This window comes from Misgurnus anguillicaudatus, chromosome 2 (assembly GCF_027580225.2).
Source record: "Misgurnus anguillicaudatus chromosome 2, ASM2758022v2, whole genome shotgun sequence".
Lineage (NCBI taxonomy): Eukaryota > Metazoa > Chordata > Actinopteri > Cypriniformes > Cobitidae > Misgurnus > Misgurnus anguillicaudatus.
Window position 1 is genome coordinate 17,453,535 of NC_073338.2, and position 20,755 is coordinate 17,474,289.

Genomic DNA, 20,755 nt, shown 5'->3' on the forward strand with positions numbered 1-20,755 from the left:
CATATGACCCCTTTAAGACTTAGTTTACATCTTAAAAAAAATCTCATAATGGGGTGGTTTCCCGGACAGGGATTAGACTAGTCCTAGACTTAAACACTTTTAAGAGCTCTCCAAACTGAAAACAACTTGCACTTACATATCTTAAAATACATCAGTGCCCTTTGTTTTACCTCAAAATGCACACAGGTAATGTTTTTAGTAAGGCATGTTTCTTAAAACTAGTTATATTTCCTAATTAAACTAAGGCCTAGTCCTGGATTAAGCTAATCCTGGTCTGGGAAACTGCCCCAATATGTCCCCTTTAACTAATAATGAACTGCACTTATACAGCATTTATTAATCTTTGTTAATGTTAATTTCAACAATTACTAATACTTTATTAAAATCTTGTTAAGGTTAGTTAATGCACTGTGAATGCGAATTCAATCATTTTAACATGGACAAAACCTTTATTTCTATTAACTAACATTAACAAATATGAATAAATGCTGTAACAAATGTATTGCTAATCGTTGTTCATGTTAGTTAATACATTAATGTTAACTAATGAACCTTATTGTAAAGTAAAATAAAACACGCGCAGTAAATTCCCTGGTGTTGATTTGACAACGGTCGGTGTTCATGTGGGAGCCGCCGGCATGGTGTTAAAAGTAACTCTGAAGCGGTGTTAAAGTAAATAAGATAATTAAGTGGTAATTTGAGTGATGATTATTTGATTGTTGAAGACACCTGATGATAATGAGCAGAATGAATCACTGAAGGACAAAAAAATACAAGAACTACAACTGACTTCCAGCCACTGCCTTATACAAATCAATGAAGAAAGCCAAAATATTAAATGCAATAGACGAAATCCCCAGAGTTAAATGAACGATGCTGGTTGTATATATAACTCCATCTTACAGAGAGTAAAAAAGTAACACTGAAGCAGAGTAAAAAGCTGTAATCTTTCACTTTTGCCTCTCTATCAGCATCTCTGTTTGAAAATGAAAATTACAACTTGCTTGCAGAGTTACATGGATGATAAGTTTAACTTCTATACAACTGCTGTAAATCTGGTTAATAAGGTGAGTCACCATTGTGCCGATTAGTGTTTCCTTTAGTTGGGCACTTGGGTCTTGAGGTTTAGTGTTAGTTTTTGTCTGTTCATTGTGACAGTGTGTTTATAAAAAACATCTATTAGAGCAGAAGGAGATGAGACAATTAAGATCTCAAACGGTTTCTATGTTAATTGTTACAAAAGCATAAGTCTCATAAGTCAATAGAAAAAATAATGCTTGAGTAAAGCTGTATAATTTTACGTTTTGTCATCATTGTGGTACTGTGAAATCCAACAGTAATGCAAAAATCCATATATCCTTGAGTAAAATTTAGAAGACAAATTGAACATATGTTATTAAATAGACACACTGAGACGTCAACAATCAGCGTATAAGACACACTCATGGTGACGAACAAAAACAAAGCTTCATGCCGCAATGCATGCTGGGTACCAGATTGTATAAAACTCATTCATAACTCCCATCATGCATTGCAACATGACAAAATTGTACGACTCTCTTACCATTTACTGTCACCATTGTTGAGATTTGTATCCGAAGTGTTGATGTCTCTCTTAAGCATAAAACAAAAACACTACAGTATTCTTAGTCAGAACAGTGTCATATGTAAAGATCATGTGTTTTGCACACTTCATTTCTTTATCATTTGATTATAATCTCAAGTTTTAATAATTGGCAGTTTATCCTATAAACGAACAATCTCAGTTGCTCTGTAAGAATTCCCTTTGTATCAAGCAACTAACAAGCAATCTCAATGAAACACTGTTGCAATTGCAACAAGAGGAGAGTTACTTCAGTGAAGGTCAAGGGACAAATGCCTAAAGGCAACATTAATCACCATAATGGTGACTTCAAATGAATCTAAAACAAACACAAACTTGAGATTTAATGTGATACATTTTGTGGTAAATGTCTTTTTAACTTGGGATTACACTCTCGTCAGAAAGAAGATTTGTATACTAAATCACGTGTGTGGATGCTGGAATAGTTGAACACTTGTATCTTGTTCTGACAGCAGGGGCCCGTACCATGAAAATGGTTAAACAAACTCAGGGTTACAGGATTAGATTCAAGTTGACAAAACCAAGCCAATGTGCAGGCCTTGTTGGTAAAAGTTATTTTCATGGTACCCAAAACCCAGGATTTGCACAAACTAATCCTAAACAAAGCTGGCTAACCAACTAAACCAGCTTCATGGTATAGGCCCCAGTTGTTTAGAAGTTAAACTTATCATCCAGGTTTAGAAAATAACTCTGCAAGTTATTTAAGTTTTCAAACAGAGATGATGATAGAGGGGCAAAAGTGAAAAATTGCAGCTTTTAAATCTGCTTCAGTGTTACTTTTTAACGCTCTGAAAGATGGAGTCATATATACAGTGTTTATTTAACTGGGGATTTTGCTGTATTCATCTATTGCATTTAATATTTAGGCTTTTTATCCTTTTAGTATTACTTTCTCCAGAAAAAGAGTCATTAAATCAAAATTTCCAAAAAATGTAGTTGATTTTACACGGAATGACCAGCAGGTGTTCACCATTAATGTCTTAATCATCACTTCATTATCTCATTAACTTCAACACTGCTTCAGTGTTACTTTAACACCCTGCTGGTGGTTCCATTTTGTACACCGAACGGTGTTAAAATGAACACCGGGGAATTTACTGTGCGTGAATTGAAAGGTCCACTAATAATCACCTTAACTCGAGTGATGTCAATACATTTTTCATCTTAGAATTTAGAAATATTAAAAACTTAAAGGTGCAGTGTGTAATTTTTAGAAGGATCTCTTGACAGATATGCAAAATAATATACAAATCTATATTATCAGGGGTGTACAAAGACCTTTCATAATGAACCGTTATATGTTTATTACCTTAGAACGAGACCTTTTTATCTACATACAAACAGGGTCCCCTTACATGTAAGTCGCCATTTTGTGCCGCCATTTTTCTACACAAGCCCTTAACGGACAATTTTTTTACTAAGTTGTCTCCGCTGATGCGTGTTTGTCCAGTGGCAGCTACCGTAGCTTCTCTATGTGTTTCAAAAGCAAAGGGTGACTAGGCTGTTGGTTGCAATTCGCAACCTCACCACTAGATGCCGCTAAAATTTACACACAGCACCTTTAAAGCGTAACTAAACCCCTGTTCAGAGCCTGACTCCACCCACTGGCAATATTTGAAAAATGCAAGAAAAGTGGGCAGATCCCAACAGAGATAGAGGGGACGAACTAAGTATGTGGTGAGATCGTAACAAGGGCGTGGTGAGCTTGAACCTGCTTACGTCACGAGTCATTTTTTGGACCCAACATCCAATAGGGAAATTCAACTGCAGTAGCCACCGTTCAACCTGAAGAGGGCAGCACTCAGACGTTTTTACACCATATATTGTAGTATTGAAGCACTTTATATCCAAATGTCAAAAACTTACTAAAATCAATGAACAGCACTAATAACCCATCATGCTTACAGATCAGTAACTAAAAAAAGTTGGATTAGGGTTTAGTTACTCTTTAAGCAATCAACAACAAAGATGTTTTTTGATCACTGCCATTGTAGCAGTCAGAGAATTTGGCCTTTGATAATTTAATATTTATATACTAATGAATTAAATTAGGGGCGTTTAGAAGGCGGAGTTCTAAGAACATTCAGCTGCGCACAATTTCAAGATCATTTGTGATTTATAAACTGCACATCTGGAAAAGAGGCGTACGCACGTTTTTTTGTGCGTACGCTCCTTTTCTCTGAATTACACGTACGATCATTTCAGAAATGGTCTTAGATTAAATGTAGGATATAGTTCCTACATCACACTTTTATAAATGAGGCCCTAGGGCGTAGATAGGAGTTTTCCTTACTCAAACATGTTCTGAGGGCAGAAAGAATGTGATTGGTTCACAAAAACGAACAATCAAAATGCTCGTTACTGGTTTAAGCCCTCAGCGGAGCCTCCAAGGCAGCTTCTGCAGTGAAGCAGTTCGAGCTCACCGTTGGTCAGATGAGTAGCGCAGATATGGTAAGATAGGAATGAGAATGTTTTTGAATTCAGCTCGAAGCGTTTCGAGCATTTAAGTGACGCGTTTTCACGTGTCCGTGGCACGACTTTCTTTTTCGTGCCAGTTTCACGAATTGGTTACTCAATTTTTTTTCCTTTTTTCAAACCATTGTCGATTGGGATTGGGGTTAGATTTGTGGTTTTCGTCACATTTTTAAACTATTCTCACGCAAGGATAAAGTTGGGTTTGGGTTAAAATGACATTGTTTATACATTTATTTGTCAGAAAATTAAGTTGTTCTTGCTTGGAGTTGGAGTTGGGTTAGGGTGAGAATGTCATTTTATGTAAAAGAAAGTTGTTCTAACCCCAATCCCAAGCGACAATGGTAAGAAAATAGGAAAAACAATTGAGTAACCAATACGTGAAACTGGCACGAAAAAGAATGTCGTGCCACGGACACGTGAAAACGCATCACTTAAATGCTGGAAACGTTTCGAGCTGAATTCAATAACAGTCTCATTCCTATCTTACCATATCTGCACTACTCATCTGACCAACGGTGAGCTCGAACTGCTTCACTGCCTTGGAGGCTCCGCTGAGGGATTAAACCAGTAACGAGCATTTTGATTGGTCGTTTTGTGAACCAATCACATTCTTTCTGCCCTCAGAACATGATTGAGTAAGGAAAACTCCTACGTGCCCCCAGGGCCCGGTTTTTCAAAAGTAATCCACTAGGATTTTGGATAACGGATTGGATCAAATCTTGAAAATGGGTTTTTCAAAAGAAAAAACGGATTAGGCAAGGCAAGGCAAGGCAAGTTTATTTGTATAGCACATTTCATACACAGAGGTCATTCAAAGTGCTTTACATAGAAATGAGAAAACAATATATAAAAGAGAAAAAGAAAATGTAAAAATAATAGATACACAATAAAATCACAATAAAAACAAAGACACATGAACATTTAGAATAACAATTAAAGAAAATAAATGTGATTTTAATAAAAACACTTTAAAAAGGTAAAAAGAATAAAACAGAAGTAAAAGTGACCTGAGGATTGGAGTCAGAAATGTCACAAAAAATAACAACAATATATCAACAATACAAATCACATTAAGATGTCACTTCTTCTTTCCAGTATTCGTGGACCTTTCATCCACGGGGTGCTTTTACACCCCCTTCGGCTACAACCGAGTCGGTATTTTATAATACCTAATGTATTAAAGGAATCCTCAACCTTTTTTAATTAATTCTGTTAACTTACACCGCCATTAACAGTATTTATGGACCTTTCATCCAAGAGCCTTTCACTCCTTTTGGCTACAACCAAGTTGGTATTTTATAACACCTAATGTGTTAAAGGCCTCCAACCTTTTTAATTAATTCTGTTAACTTACACCGCCATTAACAGTATTTATGGACCTTTCATCCACGGGCCTTTCACCCCTTACAGGCTACAACCTGAGTCGGTATTTAATAATACCTACTCCTCAACCTTTAGTTTAATAACAATTAAACAAAATAAATGTGATTTCAATAAAAACACTTTAAAATGTTAAAAAGAATAAAACAGAAGTAAAAGTGACTTGAGTTAAAAGTGCAGTCAGTGTGAAGCAGCACATAATACATAATCGGATTAGATCATGTAATCCAATATTGGTTTTGATCCGGATCAAACCTTTAGTTTGGGTTTTTCAGACGGAATGTTACATTTTACCATTTTTAAACATTATGACAATGTCATGTTTTAATGTTCACACAATGTTTAAAACAACAACTGTTTATTATATTGACTTGTTTGATTGTTATGTAAATGATAGAGAAACATTGCATTTTATTATTTTATAAAGCATTATTTCTGAATTGTTTAAAAAAAATCGTTATTTATCCATGCTGCAGTGCATGTTGGGAATCCTGAATGAGATTTGTAATTTGTTGATACCCAGCATGTATTGCAGCATGAAGTTTTTAATTTAATTGTCACCATTTTTGAGATTCATACTCTGATTCTTGATGTTTGTACATCCCAATTATACACCAGATATTTTTTGTCCAAAGTTTCTTAAACTCCTTAATGACAAACTGCTGTGAAAGTGCTGGATCTCATTTACATTTTTGACAGAAAATAAACTTTTGACTATTAAATTAATCAGGTGATGATCTTTACCATTATGTCCCAAGCACCACAGAATTACACTATTAACTTTTCATGACAAATGTGGTGTATTAACAAAAAGTTAACACAACTAGGATAAAAACTAGCAAGCAAAAGTCAAGGGTCAAGAGTCCAACTAAAACAAACACTAATCACAATAATGGTGACAATAAATGAAACAAACATCAACATCTAAACCTAATAAGTGAATTGTGTTTTCTAAAGCAATATATTTACTGAACATTCAGGAATAATGTTTTATAAAATAAATAATAATAATAAAATGCAATGTTTCTCCAACATCCACACAACAACCAAACAAGTCAACACAATAAACAGCCGTTGTTCCAAACATTGCGTGAACATCAAAACATGACACTGTCATAAGGTTTAAAAATGGTAAAATGTAACATTCCTCTAACGTTCAGACAACAGAAACGTTCCTAGAACTTAAAGAAAACTGGACACTTTTTACGTTGGCAGAACGTTTTTGGGAACATTGGGAACTTTCAGGGAACGTTCTTAGAACTTTTTTCATTTAGCTGGGTGGGCGCCATCTTTTTGCATTAGAATAGGCCTACATTTTAAAATATCAAAATAGGCCAACATATTTTGTTTAAAATATATTCTAAAACCTTGCTAAATTATTTTGGAGTAGCCTAGTAGGCCTTCTCCACACTTCATTCTTGTTCATTTTCTGTGTGCATCATTGTTGCATGTTTCTATTCTGAATAAACAAACAGCGCAGTTTACATGCTTCCTCCTTGTTGCATTAGTTCATTAAGATAATTCTGAACAAATTTCTGTAATTCAAACAACTCTGAATTGTAGTTGAGAACGTCACGGCGCACTATTAAAACATTGTCGGTAATGTGTCGGTCGGGCCGGGCTCGGACACAACGTGCAGGGACTTCGGTTATGGTTTTTTGTGCCCGGTCTAAACTCTTATACAGACAATGTTGACGCTGTAAAAGTTTTGAATATTTATTTTCTTTTTTTTTAAACATATTCAACACTTTTTACATTAGCCAGGGGATGAAAGAGAAAAAGAATTAAATAAAAACATGGAAATGCTGATATACATTATTACATTTAGCAGCTTTCTTGTTTATCAGATTATTAATAGATTTTAGGTAGCCTATTGTCTAATAGAAAAATACGGAATAATGGTTTATAATCACCATATTTACATTTATGTATAATAAACGTTTAAAACAAAAGTAACACATTAATCAAATAATATTCCTGATGTAATAAGATACCATAAGAGACAAAAACAAATTAAATATTTTCGAAACAAAGTCTGAGCAAAATATGAATTCTAACAAAAGAGCACAAATCTAACCAATTTTTTTTTTTGAATACGGACAACTCCAAAACAAATGAAAAAATGTTTCTGTATGTTGACCACAAAAGGTACAAAACAAAAACTTTCGAATATGCCTACCTGCAATACTGCAATATTGCCACAAGGAAACGTGCGTCCGTCAAGTCGGAACCTGACGTGGAGGTAAGTACTTTTCCACATCAAAGAAGAGTTTTATAAATCTGAGCGTTTGAGTGGATTTGAGCGTACGCACGGTCTAAGATCAAATCTGTGCGTAAAAACGCTTTATAAATGAGGCCCCTGACCTACATAGCAGCGAATTAGAAGCAGAGGTGCTGGATGTGCAACCGGGCAAATGTATGTAGAAAGAGACATATGGGATATGGCAGTGTTTCTCAACTCCATTCCTGGAGGCCCACTGCTCTGCAAAATTTCTATGTCTCTCTCATCTAACACAATCAGTTCAGTTCATAGAAATCTCTACTAATGAGCTGATGATTTGAGTCAGGTGTGTTGAACTGGGGAGACATGCAGAGTGTGCGGCGCGGTGGGCCTGCGGGAATGACGTTGAGAACCACTGAACTAAAACAAACACTGATCACCATGATGGTGACTTTAAAGGGGTCACACGATGAAAATGTTAGCATTGCCACTTTGTAGGTGTGAGCAAAAACAGGTCATTGAAATTTGGCTTTCATTATGATGTCATAAGGATATCTTATTAGAATAATACCGCCTCCTTAATCTGAACTCTGAAAGAGAGAGAAAAGAAGAACTTGACAGCACAATTGAGTTGAATTACAACAAACCACCATCATTGTGATCAGTGTTTGCACTTTATCCGCTCATTTGCATTTTAAAAAACACACCCAAAACGACACATTTTTGGACTTGACAGCACAATAGAGTTTCAATTACAATAAACCACCATCATTGTGATCAGTGTTTGCACTTCATCCGCTCATTTGCATTTTAAAAAACACACCCAAAACGACACATTTTTGCTCGAGCCTACGAAGTGGCAATGCTAACATTTTCATCATATGACCCCTAATCAAAGAGATCAAAAACAGAAAAATCTAATAGACATGGTGATAGAGAAGATAAAGTCACAGATTAACTCCACACTATTTCATTTCTGTTGACCTAAATAAACACTGAGCAGCATTAATTTAAGTATTTTTATAATTTAAGGATTTTGCTGTCTACATTGACTCCACCAATAAATTTTATAGAATGTTTTGTAGTTGTTGTGGTTCTGCTGGTCTTTTCTCTTTATTCTCTTCTTGTTCATCTTTCTTTAGTGATTCTGTTTATTAACAGCAGGTGTTATCATTAATGATCAATCATCACTTTATTCATCTCTTCATTATCTAATTAACTTCATCACTTCTTCAACTCAACCACACCCATACTTAGCTTTGGTTTAGTCCACATTAGCTTTAGTTTTTTACAGAAGGTTCATATGGGCTAAGTTAGATGGGGCCAGCATGGAACCCGCGGACAAACCAACTTGGGGCCCATATTGCAAGCCCATATGGGGCCTACATTGGCCCCACCAAGCAATGTTGGCTGGGAGCCAATAAACAACAGAGATTGAATGGAAATTTGGAACCTCACACAGACTTAAAGGTGTCATATAATGAAAATGTTAGCATTGCCACCCTGTAGGTGTGAGCAAAAACAGGTCATTGAAATTTGGCTTTCATTATGATGTCATAAGGATATCTTATTAGAATAATACCGCCTCCTTAATCTGAACTCTGAAAGAGAGAGAAAAGAAGGACAGCACAATAGAGTTTCAATTACAATAAACCACCATCATTGTGATCAGTGTTTGCACTTCATCCGCTCATTTGCATTTTAAAAAACACACCCAAAACGACACATTTTTGCTCAAACCTACAAAGTGGCAATGCTAACATTTTCATCATATGACCCCTTTAATAAAATCCTGAAGAGGGCGCTGTACAAACACTGCTGACACAAAACTTACTTCTCTGCTAATTTCCATCCCATTTGTCATTGACAACTCACTCAATGATTTATCTCTTCCTCCTGTTTCAGTCACTGCATCAAAATGAAGACACTTTGGTTGTTGAAGGTGGTGATTTTGGCATCAATTTGTCATGGTAACTAGAGCAACTTTTTCTTTTTGATTTCCAAATTTCAGGCAGTTTCATATCATCATTATACTGTAAGTCATGCTATAAATGTAGTTCCATCTTTCTTTAGATTGTCATGGAGAAGAGAAAGTTGATCAGCCAGAAACACAAATCACTGAGTCTGAAGGAGGATCAGTAACTTTACATTGTAAATTTAAAACAGCTTCTGGGCAGCCAGATCTCTTCTGGTACATCCAGAAACTAAATGACTTTCCTAAATACATCCTGAGGAGAAGTAAATATGGAGGAGATAATGGCACTGAGTTTCAGAAGAGATTTCACTCTGAATTAAAGTCAGATTCAGTTCCTCTGATAATTCAGGATCTTCATGTGTCTGACTCTGCTGTGTATTATTGTGCTCTGAGGCCCACAGTCACTAAAACACATTCAACACTCATACAATAACAGAGGAAGCACTCAGTCTTTCTGTTGTGATCATTTACATTCACTACCAGCAAAACATTATTGATGTGGTGAGAGTATGCAGACATTTCTGAATGTATATTATATGGACAAAAGCTTATTGTTTGGGGCAGATTGCTACCTGGGTCTTTTCTGTATCACCCATCACTGCACGAGCTCTGCTGCTGTTTGCCCTGATCTACAATCAGCCAACAGCACAAACAATTCATCACTTCAGAGTCTTTACAGTGCCATGAAACCTTTTTGTTTTAAGGCAATCGTCCCAATACTCATTTCTATATGCCAAAAACTAAGTGGTGTGAAAGCAGCTTATGACTCCCAGCATGCATTGGTTCATGAATAAAGGATCTGTCAAACTATTTAATTTTTGCTGTTGTTTTTAGTTAAGACTTTTTAGTAGCTTGTTTTGTTAACTTTGCCTAAATGTTTTAATCCAATAGTATTTTACATTGTAAAAATAATACTTTTTGTGTTGTGTTATTTTTAACAGGTATATGTACATAATCCAGCATCAGAATTTGTCAAATTGTACTTTTTGAACTCACCACTGGGTGGCGCCATCCCTTCAATGTTATTTAAAGGGGCCATGGCATGAAAATGTTAGCATTGCCACTTCGTAGGTTTGAGCAAAAATGTGTCGTTTTGGGTGTGTTTTTTTAAAATGCAAATGAGCGGATGAAGTGCAAACACTGATCACAATGATGGTGGATTGTTGTAATTCAAACTCAATTGTGCTGCCAAGTACTTGTTTTCTCTCTCTTTCTCTCTGCACTAAATGGCAGTGCAGTGGTTGGATGGTGCAGATTAAGGGGGCGGTATTATTCTAATAAAATATCCTTATGACATCATAATGAAAGCCAAATTTCAATGACCTATTTTTGCTCACACCTACAAAGTAGCAATGCTAACATTTTCATGCCATGGCGCCTTTAAAGGTGTAAAATAAATATTGTCTGAATGTATAACTCAAAATACCACACAGATAATTTATTACAGCATGTTAAAATTGTCACTTTGTAGGCCTGAGCAAATGTGTGCCGTTTTTGGGTGTGTCGTTTAAAATGCAAATGAGCGGATGACATGCAAACACTGATCACAATGATGGTGGTTTGTTGTAATTGAAACTCAATTGTGCTGTCAAGTCTTTCCTTTCTCCCTCTTTCTCTCTGCACTAAATGGCAGTGCTGTGGTTGGATAGTGCAGATATAGGGGGCGGTATTATTGTAATTCACCTTGCTACCTACCTCACAAAACAGGCGAAATCTAAACAACCTAATTTTTCACACGCTTGCAGAAAATGGCTTACTCAAATTAAGTTACTCGGTTGATCTTTTTCATATTGTCTTGGTTGATAGAAGCACTGGGGACCCAATTATAGCACTTAAACATGGAAAAAGTCAGATTTTCACGCCATGACCCCTTTAGCGTAAACATGTTTCATGTTTCACTTTTTAAAAGGTACCCCGGTAATAAACCCATGTATGGTTTAATAGATTAAAACTGGGATTGGCGATATGAATGTGACAATAAAAACGGCACAAATGGCATAGTTTTAATAAACTTGAAAAAAAAACCTTTTTTATTCTGAGGCTGCCATTTTGTTTTTCATGACTATAGTAAAATGGTTTCAATAAAACCTGTTCTCCGAACGATACAGCAAGGTAAACATGATAAACTGAAGTCTTTTATCAGTAGAATATAAAAGAATGTGAAACAGAAGATGAGAGTTATAAACACAGAGACTATTACAGCATCAGGTCTTCTGTTCAGCTCATCAAATGAAGAATAACACAGAAAACATAACGAAACAAAATCAGAATTAAGGCGATCTCAGAGGTAAGAATGTGTGAGTGGATAATAAAAAATTCTCTCATGGAAAACTATAGACGATACCATAGTATTTACTATAGTAAACTGTAGTAATATTTCACAAGAAACATTTCATGTCATCAATTTCAAAAATCAAAACATAATGGATTAAAATAAGTATTACATGTTGGGGTTTTTTGAAGTTATGAATATATTTCATGTGTTTTTATCAATGAATTTTAGTAGTTGAAGGCAAATGTAAAATATTAAAGCATACAAGTCTGCATGGTGGAGGTACCTTTTAAGATCAATTATAGATGGTTTTAGTGGCAACAACATAAACAAACAGCTTTTGTGGGCCAAACTTAACTTCCGGTAGACTTCCACAAGTAATCAATCACAACAGGGGCCTCATATATAAAGCATGCGTACGCACAGATTTGATCGTAACCCACATAGCAATGTTGTTCCGGCCCAGCTTCGGCCCACACAACCAGTTTTCCTCTGCCCACATACAACGAAGAATGAGGCCCTACAATGCCCCAGTTCTGGATTACAGACAATAGCACATAACTGGCCCAGACCTGGGCCAGAACAGGCCCTACAAACAAGCCTACAATGGCCCTTGCATGGGCAGCCCTCACTTAGCCCCCAGGAAGTCCTTATGCAGCAAAATACCCAGAGTTAAATAAACCCTGCTGGATGTATATATTGTCCCAATCTTACAGAGTGTTAAAAAGTAACACTGAAGCAGAATTAAAAGCTTTGTTATCCTCTCTCTCACCATCTCTGTCTGAAACCTAAAATTGCATTTTGCATCTTACTTGTAGAGTCATTTTCATACTTTAGATTTAGATTTAGTTCCATTTAAAGTCACCCCTATTGTGATCAGTGTTTGTTTTAGTTGGACTTGACTCTTGTCTCTTCCCTGATTTAGTTTTTTGACTCCTTTAATGTTGTGTTGTTAAGGCATGTTGTTTACAGCAGGGAAAAGACAATAGAGCAATTCTTTGATGGTGGTTAGCAGTGTTGGGGAAAGTTACTTTTAAAAGTAATGCATTACAATATTAAGTTACTCCCCAAAAAAGTAACTAATTGCATTACTTAGTTACTTTTCATGGAAAGTAATGCTTACGTTACTTTTAGTTACTTTTGCGTTACTTTTTCTTGGCTAAACTTGATCTCTTTCAGGCCTTGCAGGTGTTTTTATGACGCATTCAGAAATTGCATATTTCATCACAAAAATGTTTAGCTCTGGCCTGCCATCTCAGTTTCTGACTCGAACTGTTTCCACACAGGCACAGAGAGTGCATACGTTTAGTTTAATTCAGTACATATTTTTTAATCAAATTAATTAAACTAAAAAAGTAACTTGAGTTACTTTTTTGAAAAGTAACTCAAATATTAATGTGTACATTTAAAAAGTAATGCGTTACTTTACTCGTTACTTCAGAAAAGTAATATTATTACGTAACTCAAGTTACTTGTAATGCGTTACCCCCAACACTGGTGGTTAGCACTGGTAATAAAGTCTAACATCTGTTTAGCTATGCATTTACTGAATGAGCACTATGCCGCGTCCGAACTGATTGCACTATATTTTATATGCACTGTTTTAATTATTTTCTATTTCTCTTGATTTTATTCTTATTTGTAACTGTTTTATACTTTTATTCCTGTTTTACTCTTTTTCACACATTTAAACAGTTTTTATTAAAATCACATTTATTTTCTTTTAATTGATATTTTAAATGCATGTTTCTTTGATTTTTGTTTTCTCATTTCTATGTAAAGCACTTTGAATGATCTTTGTGTATGAAATGTGCTATACAAATAAACTTGCCTTGCCTTGCCTTGCCTAAACATCATCATCTAGAAAATGTATGTATTAGTTTAATGTTTGATCACTTATCAGAAGCATCTTTCTCTGACAATAAAGTGATACTACAGTATGAAATCCAGCTCTCTCATAGCAGTTTGTTATTCTGAAGAATTTTGAAACACTGACACTAGTGATGTTACGTTCGTGAACGAATCTTTTAGGTGAACGAATCGCTCTCGTTCACGCCATCCATTGACTCATATTTCTCGTTCAGTGAAATTTCCCTCCCTTCTTGAGGAGCACGGACAAATGAAGCGCGGCTTTCTTTCCGCCTTCAAAGAGTGACAAAACTACGAGCCAATGGCAATCGAGTATAAGCTGTGGCCGAGCATATGATTGGCTCAACGTACTTAATGAATACACCCTTCACTGACCGAGCCGCTGTTTTGAGTCTGAATGAACGAGAGAGAAAGAGAGAGAGAGAGGGATCGCGTTCTTAAACAAACTGAATGACTGGTACAAGTTTTCTGTGTAATAGTTTTATATATCTATATAGTTTAATCCACCCTTTCACTGAATTTAAATCAGTCATCTGCGTCTGAATGAAGTCTTGAACGACATGACCGAAATTATATGATTCGTGAACGAGGATCTGATGACTGACTGAACCAGAGGAGGCATGCACGGGAGTCTTTATTTACAACAAATCCAGATTAGATGTACTATAAATGTACATGTGTCTTAATATATTCTGTAGCTTGATAAAATTATGGTTATTATTTTACAATTTGAGCTTTATTAAAAACTAATGAGTTTTTGCAAGTCTTTCATTGTCTTATAACACATATGACACACATCTTCGCCACCTATTGCCGTATTTATGTAAAATTAAGAAATGGTCACTGAACGAATCAGTGAACGAGTCTGAACGAATCATTTTGGTGAACGAACTGAAAATGAACGAGTCACCTAAATGAACGAAAATTTCCATCACTAACTGACACTTAAAATTAACCAGTTTGTTATGTAGACACACAAACATCAAGAATCAGAGTATGAATCTCAACCATGGTGACAAAGAAAATAGTAAAAAGTTAATTATTTATCCATGCTGCGGTGCATGATGAGAGTCCTGGATGAGATTTGTAATGTGTTGATACCCAGCATGCATTGCAGCATGAAGTTTATAATTTTATTGTCACCATCATTGTGATTCATACTCTGATTCTTGATGTTTGTCTGTCTACATGACAAACCGGTCAATTTTAAGTGTCAGTGTTTCAAAATTCTTCAGAATAACAAACTGATATGAGAGAGATACTGTAGTATCACTTTATTGTTAGAGAAAGATGCTTCTGATAAGTGTTCAAACATTAAAGGGGACATATTATGAGATTTTTTTAAAGATGAAAACTAAGTCTAAAATAGGTCTGAGCAAAAGTGTGCCGTTTTGGGTGTGTCATTTAAAATGCAAATGAGCGGATGAAGTGCAACCACTGATCACAATGATGGTGGTTTGTTGCAATTGAAACTTAATTGTGCTGTGAAATATTTTATCTCTCTCTTTCTCTCCATACTAAATGGTTGTGCTTTGGTTGGATAGTGCAGATAAAGGGGGCGGTATTACCTTATTCTGACATCACAAGTTATTGGGTTGATCTTTTTAATATTTTCTAGGTTGATAGAAGCACTGGGGACACAATTATAGCACTTAAACATGGAAAAAGTCAGATTTTGATAATATGTCCCCTTTAAATTAATACATACGTTTTCTAGTTGATGATGTTTAGACTTTATTAACAGTGCTAACCAGCATCAATTAATTGCTCTATTGTCTTTTCCCTGCTGTAAACAACATGTATTAGAGGGGTCATATGATGGAGATGTTGGCATTGCCACTTTGTAGGTGTGAGCAAAAACAGGTAATTGAAATTTTGCTTTCATTATGATGTCATAAGGATATCTTATTAGAATAATACCGCCTCCTTAATCTGAACTCTCCAACTACTGCACTGCCGTTTAGTGCAGAGAGAAAGAGAGAGAAAAGAAGGACTTGACAGCACAATTGAGTTTGAATTTGCAACAAACCACCATCATTGTGATCAGTGTTTGCACTTCATCCGCTCATTTGCATTTTAAAAAACACACCCAAAACGACACATTTTTGCTCAAAACTACAAAGTGGCAATGCTAACATTTTCATCATATGACCCCTTTAAAGCAGTCAAAAAACTAAATAAGGGAAGAGTCAAGAGTCAAGTTAAACTAAAACAAACACTAATCACAATAAGGGTGACTTTAAATGGACCAAATCTAAACCTAAAGTATGAAAATGACTCTACAAGTAAGATGTAAAATGCAATTTTAGGTTTCAGACAGAGATGGTGAGAGAGAGAGAGGATAACAAAGCTTTTAATTCTGCTTCAGTGTTACTTTTTAACACTCTGTAAGATTGGGACAATATATACATCCAGCAGTGTTTATTTAACTCTGGGGATTTTGCTGCATAAGGACTTCCTGGGGGCTAAGTGAGGGCTGCCTATGCAAGGGCCATCGTAGGCTTGTTTGTAGGGCCTGTTCTGGCCCAGGTCTGTGCCAGTTATGTGCTATTGTCTGTAATCCAGAACTGGGCCATTGTAGGGCCGTCATTCTTCGTTGTATGTGGGCCGAGGAAAACTGGTTGTGTGGTCCGAAGCTGGGCCGGAACAACATTGCTATGTGGGAAAGTGTGTGTAGGCAAAAATCCACTGCAAAGTCTATATTTATAAAAACTGTCTTTGACGTGGAAAAGTGTTAGCGTCACGTCAGGGTCTGAGCAGACGTACAAACTTTTGCTTGTCTGATTGCTGCAGGTTTCTTGAAATTTAAGCCATTTTGCTGTTTGAAATTGGGTTTAAACATTGACAAGCGCTCTTTTATATGTCTGACATTAATTACGCATCGTTTAAAGGCAGAAATCTGAAACAGCTCGGCTGCATGCACAAGTTCAAGTACATTTGCGATTTATAGATTTGAAAGGGGTACGTGCGTTTTCTGCGCGTACATTTGGTTTATAAATCACACGTACGCATTCTTGTTAAATGATCGTAAGATCAAATGTAGGATGGTTTTTACGCAGCATTTTTTTAAATGAGGCCCCTGAATCCCTCTAGAATAGATTATTTCTGATAAAAAGCAAAATAAATAACTTATTATAAACAAGTAAATCAAATCATATAAGTGTGTCAACTAGAGGTCTTCTTGTGTCTAAAGAAATTTACCCAAAATGATCCAAATCAGAAAGACCTGACCCGATAAAACACAAAATTAGACTCAAGTCTGACCCAGTGGCAATTTTTTTTAACCCGAATGTAAGCAGCACCAACATATGTGCAGTCTGCAGCCCCGCATGCACCAGGCAGACAGAAAGAAGTCCCAGTGGCCTCGTAACCAATTTTTTCCACTGCTCTACTTATTTTCATTTTTTATCTGACGACAACACCAAGGTAACCGCTATAATGAGCATTCAAAATTGACTGAAAGATCAAGCTCAGCAAAAATTTACCCCCAGCCACATGATGTCACAAGCGCTCCTGGCAAACAGAGGGTGGGTTGGAAAAGGACACAATGTACACATGCAAGATAGTTTGGGATTTCTCTGGTCTGTTCGGCCAAAACAACACATTCATTTTACATTACCCGAGACCCACAGCGTCTAATATTATACCCTACATGTGAAACCCATAAAACCTTGAGTCAACTACTACACCAAGCTAACATTACTGTGTAAAATGAATGTATACAAAGTTAGATACAGATCCTGCAATCTTGCCTGGCTGCCAAACCTCTCCTCACACATTTTAGACCTACTTTCCTTTCCCTAAGTGGTTATTCCACTTGTCAAGTAACCATTGTAAAAAAGAAACTGTTCTTAATGCCTGTAAAAATAAAGGTTAAAGAACACAATGATCCATACTCGCCATCTCCCCTCATCTTTAGAAAACTGACACATTTTTGACAAGTTATTTGTTCCAGAGGTCACTTTAGCTACTAGCCAAACTGATAAACATAGACAGGAACGCCAGGTGTGTTACCATGACAACCGTTGACTTGTCCAATAAAACTATAAGCAACAGAGACTAAAGGGAATTTTGGAACCTCACAGAGACTTTACAATAAAATCCCGAAGAGGGCGCTGTACAAACACTGCTGACACACAACTTCCCTCCTTGCTATTTTCCATCCCATTTGTCATTGACAACTCACTGACTGATTTATCTCTTCCTCCTGTTTAAGTCACTGCATCGAAATGAAGACACTTTGGTTGTTGAAGTTGGTGATTTTAGCATCAATTTGTCATGGTAACTAAAGCAACTTTTTAATCTCTATTTTTTATTTCCAGTATTTTAGGGTGTTTTTATCATTATTATACTGTAAGTCATGTAATAAATGTATTTCTATGTTCCTTCAGATTGTCATGGAGAAGAGAAAGTTGATCAGCCAGAAACACAAATCACTGAGTCTGAAGGAGGATCAGTAACTTTACATTGTAAATACAAATCAGCTTCAGTAACACCGGAGCTCTTCTGGTACATCCAGAGACTAAATGACTTTCCTAAATACATCCTGAGGAGAAGTAAATATGGAGGAGATAATGGCACTGAGTTTCAGAAGAGATTTCACTCTGAAGTGAAGTCAGATTCAGTTCCTCTGATAATTCAGGATCTTCATGTGTCTGACTCTGCTGTGTATTATTGTGCTCTGCGGCCCACTGTGACTAAAACACATTCAACACTCATACAATAACAGAGGAAGCACTCAATCTTTCTGTTGTGATCATTTACCTTCAGCAAAACATTATTGATGTGGTGAGAGTATGCAGATATTTTGTGAATGTGTATTATATGGCCATAAGCTTATTGTTATGGGCAGATTGCTGTCTGGATGTTTTCTGTTTCATCCATCACTGCATGAACAGTCAACCATCAGCACAAACAATCATCAACTCAGAGTTTTTATGCCATTTCTTGACTTTTTGTTTCCATAAAATATATAATTGAATGAAGTATTAAAGAATACAGATGTTCATGGCCGTAGCCAGGGTTTGAAAACGAGTGAGGCCAAGGGTTGTTAAGAGTTAGCAAATGCTGTCCCAGGAGAAAAAAGTGCAATAAAATACAGTAAATGTACTATTTTGTGGACTATTTTTGTAGTTAATATACCAAAAATGTGTCATTATGAACATCTAAGTGCACTTAACTCTGCTATTATGAGTCACTATTTACTAGAAGCCGCCAGCTGCTTGAGTACATCTCAGTTTTATGCTAAACCATACAGTAAACTGTTCAAACTTAATTATATACCCGGATGCCAATATGAGTCGTTTTAAATGATTTATTAGTCATTCAGATAACTTCACATTTTATTTTTTAATATGAAAAATGTACAGATGTCTGGACCTTGGTGGCCTCAATGCTGGTGACGGCCATGCAGATGTTATAGTAAAGCAAATTACATTTTTTGTCAATCATTTTTAATCTAATAGTCATTTAAATTTTAAAAATACTACCTTTTTTGCACTGCAGCATAAATCAAATTTCCCTTTTTAAACTCACCACTGGGTGGCGCAATCCCTTCAGTCTTTTTTAAGAGCCTGAAATGATAATAAAATATATTTTATAATCAGTTTGAACATTTTCAGTAAATGTCACATCAACCAATAAACTCATTTACGTTCCAATCAACTATAGTGTTTTGTGGTTTGCAACACTAAATATTGCAAATTATTTCATAGGTTATCTCAAAACATTTCAGCACATACAACATCTGAACCACTAGGGGGAAACATCGCTTAAAGGGGTCATATGATGAAAATGTTAGCATTGCCACTTTGTAGGTGTGAGCAAAAATAGGTCATTGAAATTTGGCTTTCATTATGATGTCATAAGGATATCTTATTAGAATAATACCGCCTCCTTAATCTGAACTCTCCAACCACTGCACTGCCGTTTAGTGCAGAAAGAAAGAGAGAGAAAAGAAGGACTTGACAGCACAATTGAGTTTGAATTACAACAAACCACCATCATTGTGATCAGTGTTTGCACTTTATCCGCTCATTTGCATTTTAAAAAACACACCCAAAACGACACATTTTTGGACTTGACAGCACAATAGAGTTTCAATTAAAACAAACCACCATCATTGTGATCAGTGTTTGCACTTCATCCGCTCATTTGCATTTTAAAAAACACACCCAAAACGACACATTTTTGCTCAAACCTACAAAGTGGCAATGCTAACATTTTCATCATATGACCCCTTTAAATTTAAAGGTGAAGCTGTGATGTTGCTTAGAATATCAAGAGAAACAAATTACACAGAGACTCACATCAGATCACAAACTCTCTTTATCTCACTGCAGTAATGGCAAAGTGGATGATTATTGCTCTTTTACTTACAGCTCATGAATCTGGTAAGAACATTTATCATTTTTGTTTTAGTATCTTTTTAAATTACATCTGTGGTAAATAAAATGCAATTCTCTTAAAAACAAAGATCCTCAATGCTGTTTTACATTTTATTTCAGGTTGTAAGTCTCAGGAGAGTGTTGACCAGAGTAAAAGATTTCAAACAGCTTTTGAAGGAGAAGCTGTAAATATCACATGTACATTTAAAACCATAGATACATCACCATATCTCTTCTGGTACCAGCAAAGGGTGAACGAATTCCCAAAGTACATGTTGAACAGATTTGATACTGATAAAGAGTTCAAAGACAGATTTCATGGACATTTCAGCACATCTTCAAAATCATTTCCATTGACAATTCAGGATCTTCATGTGTCTGACTCTGCTGTGTATTACTTGTCACGGTACGTATAAACCGGATTGTGGTAATAAAAGGAAGAACCCAAACGCAGATGAATGTATGAAAAATATAACTGTATTTGAATAAACTGAACAAAACAAACCCACGTGGGGGTAAAACAGAATATGAAATAATAACACTGTGTTGGAAC

General features: G+C 35.9%; 1 protein-coding gene across 1 annotated transcript in view; it reads right to left on the reverse strand.

The window, feature by feature from the left end:
• ing5b (inhibitor of growth family, member 5b) overlaps positions 1 to 19,385 on the reverse strand; it is a 38,684-nt gene extending 19,299 nt beyond the window's left edge. The window contains exon 1 of the mRNA XM_073873949.1: positions 19,352 to 19,385. The gene's annotated coding sequence lies outside the window, so the exon portion shown is untranslated. The remainder of the gene's footprint in view (positions 1 to 19,351) is intronic.
• Positions 19,386 to 20,755: the final 1,370 nt, after the last annotated feature.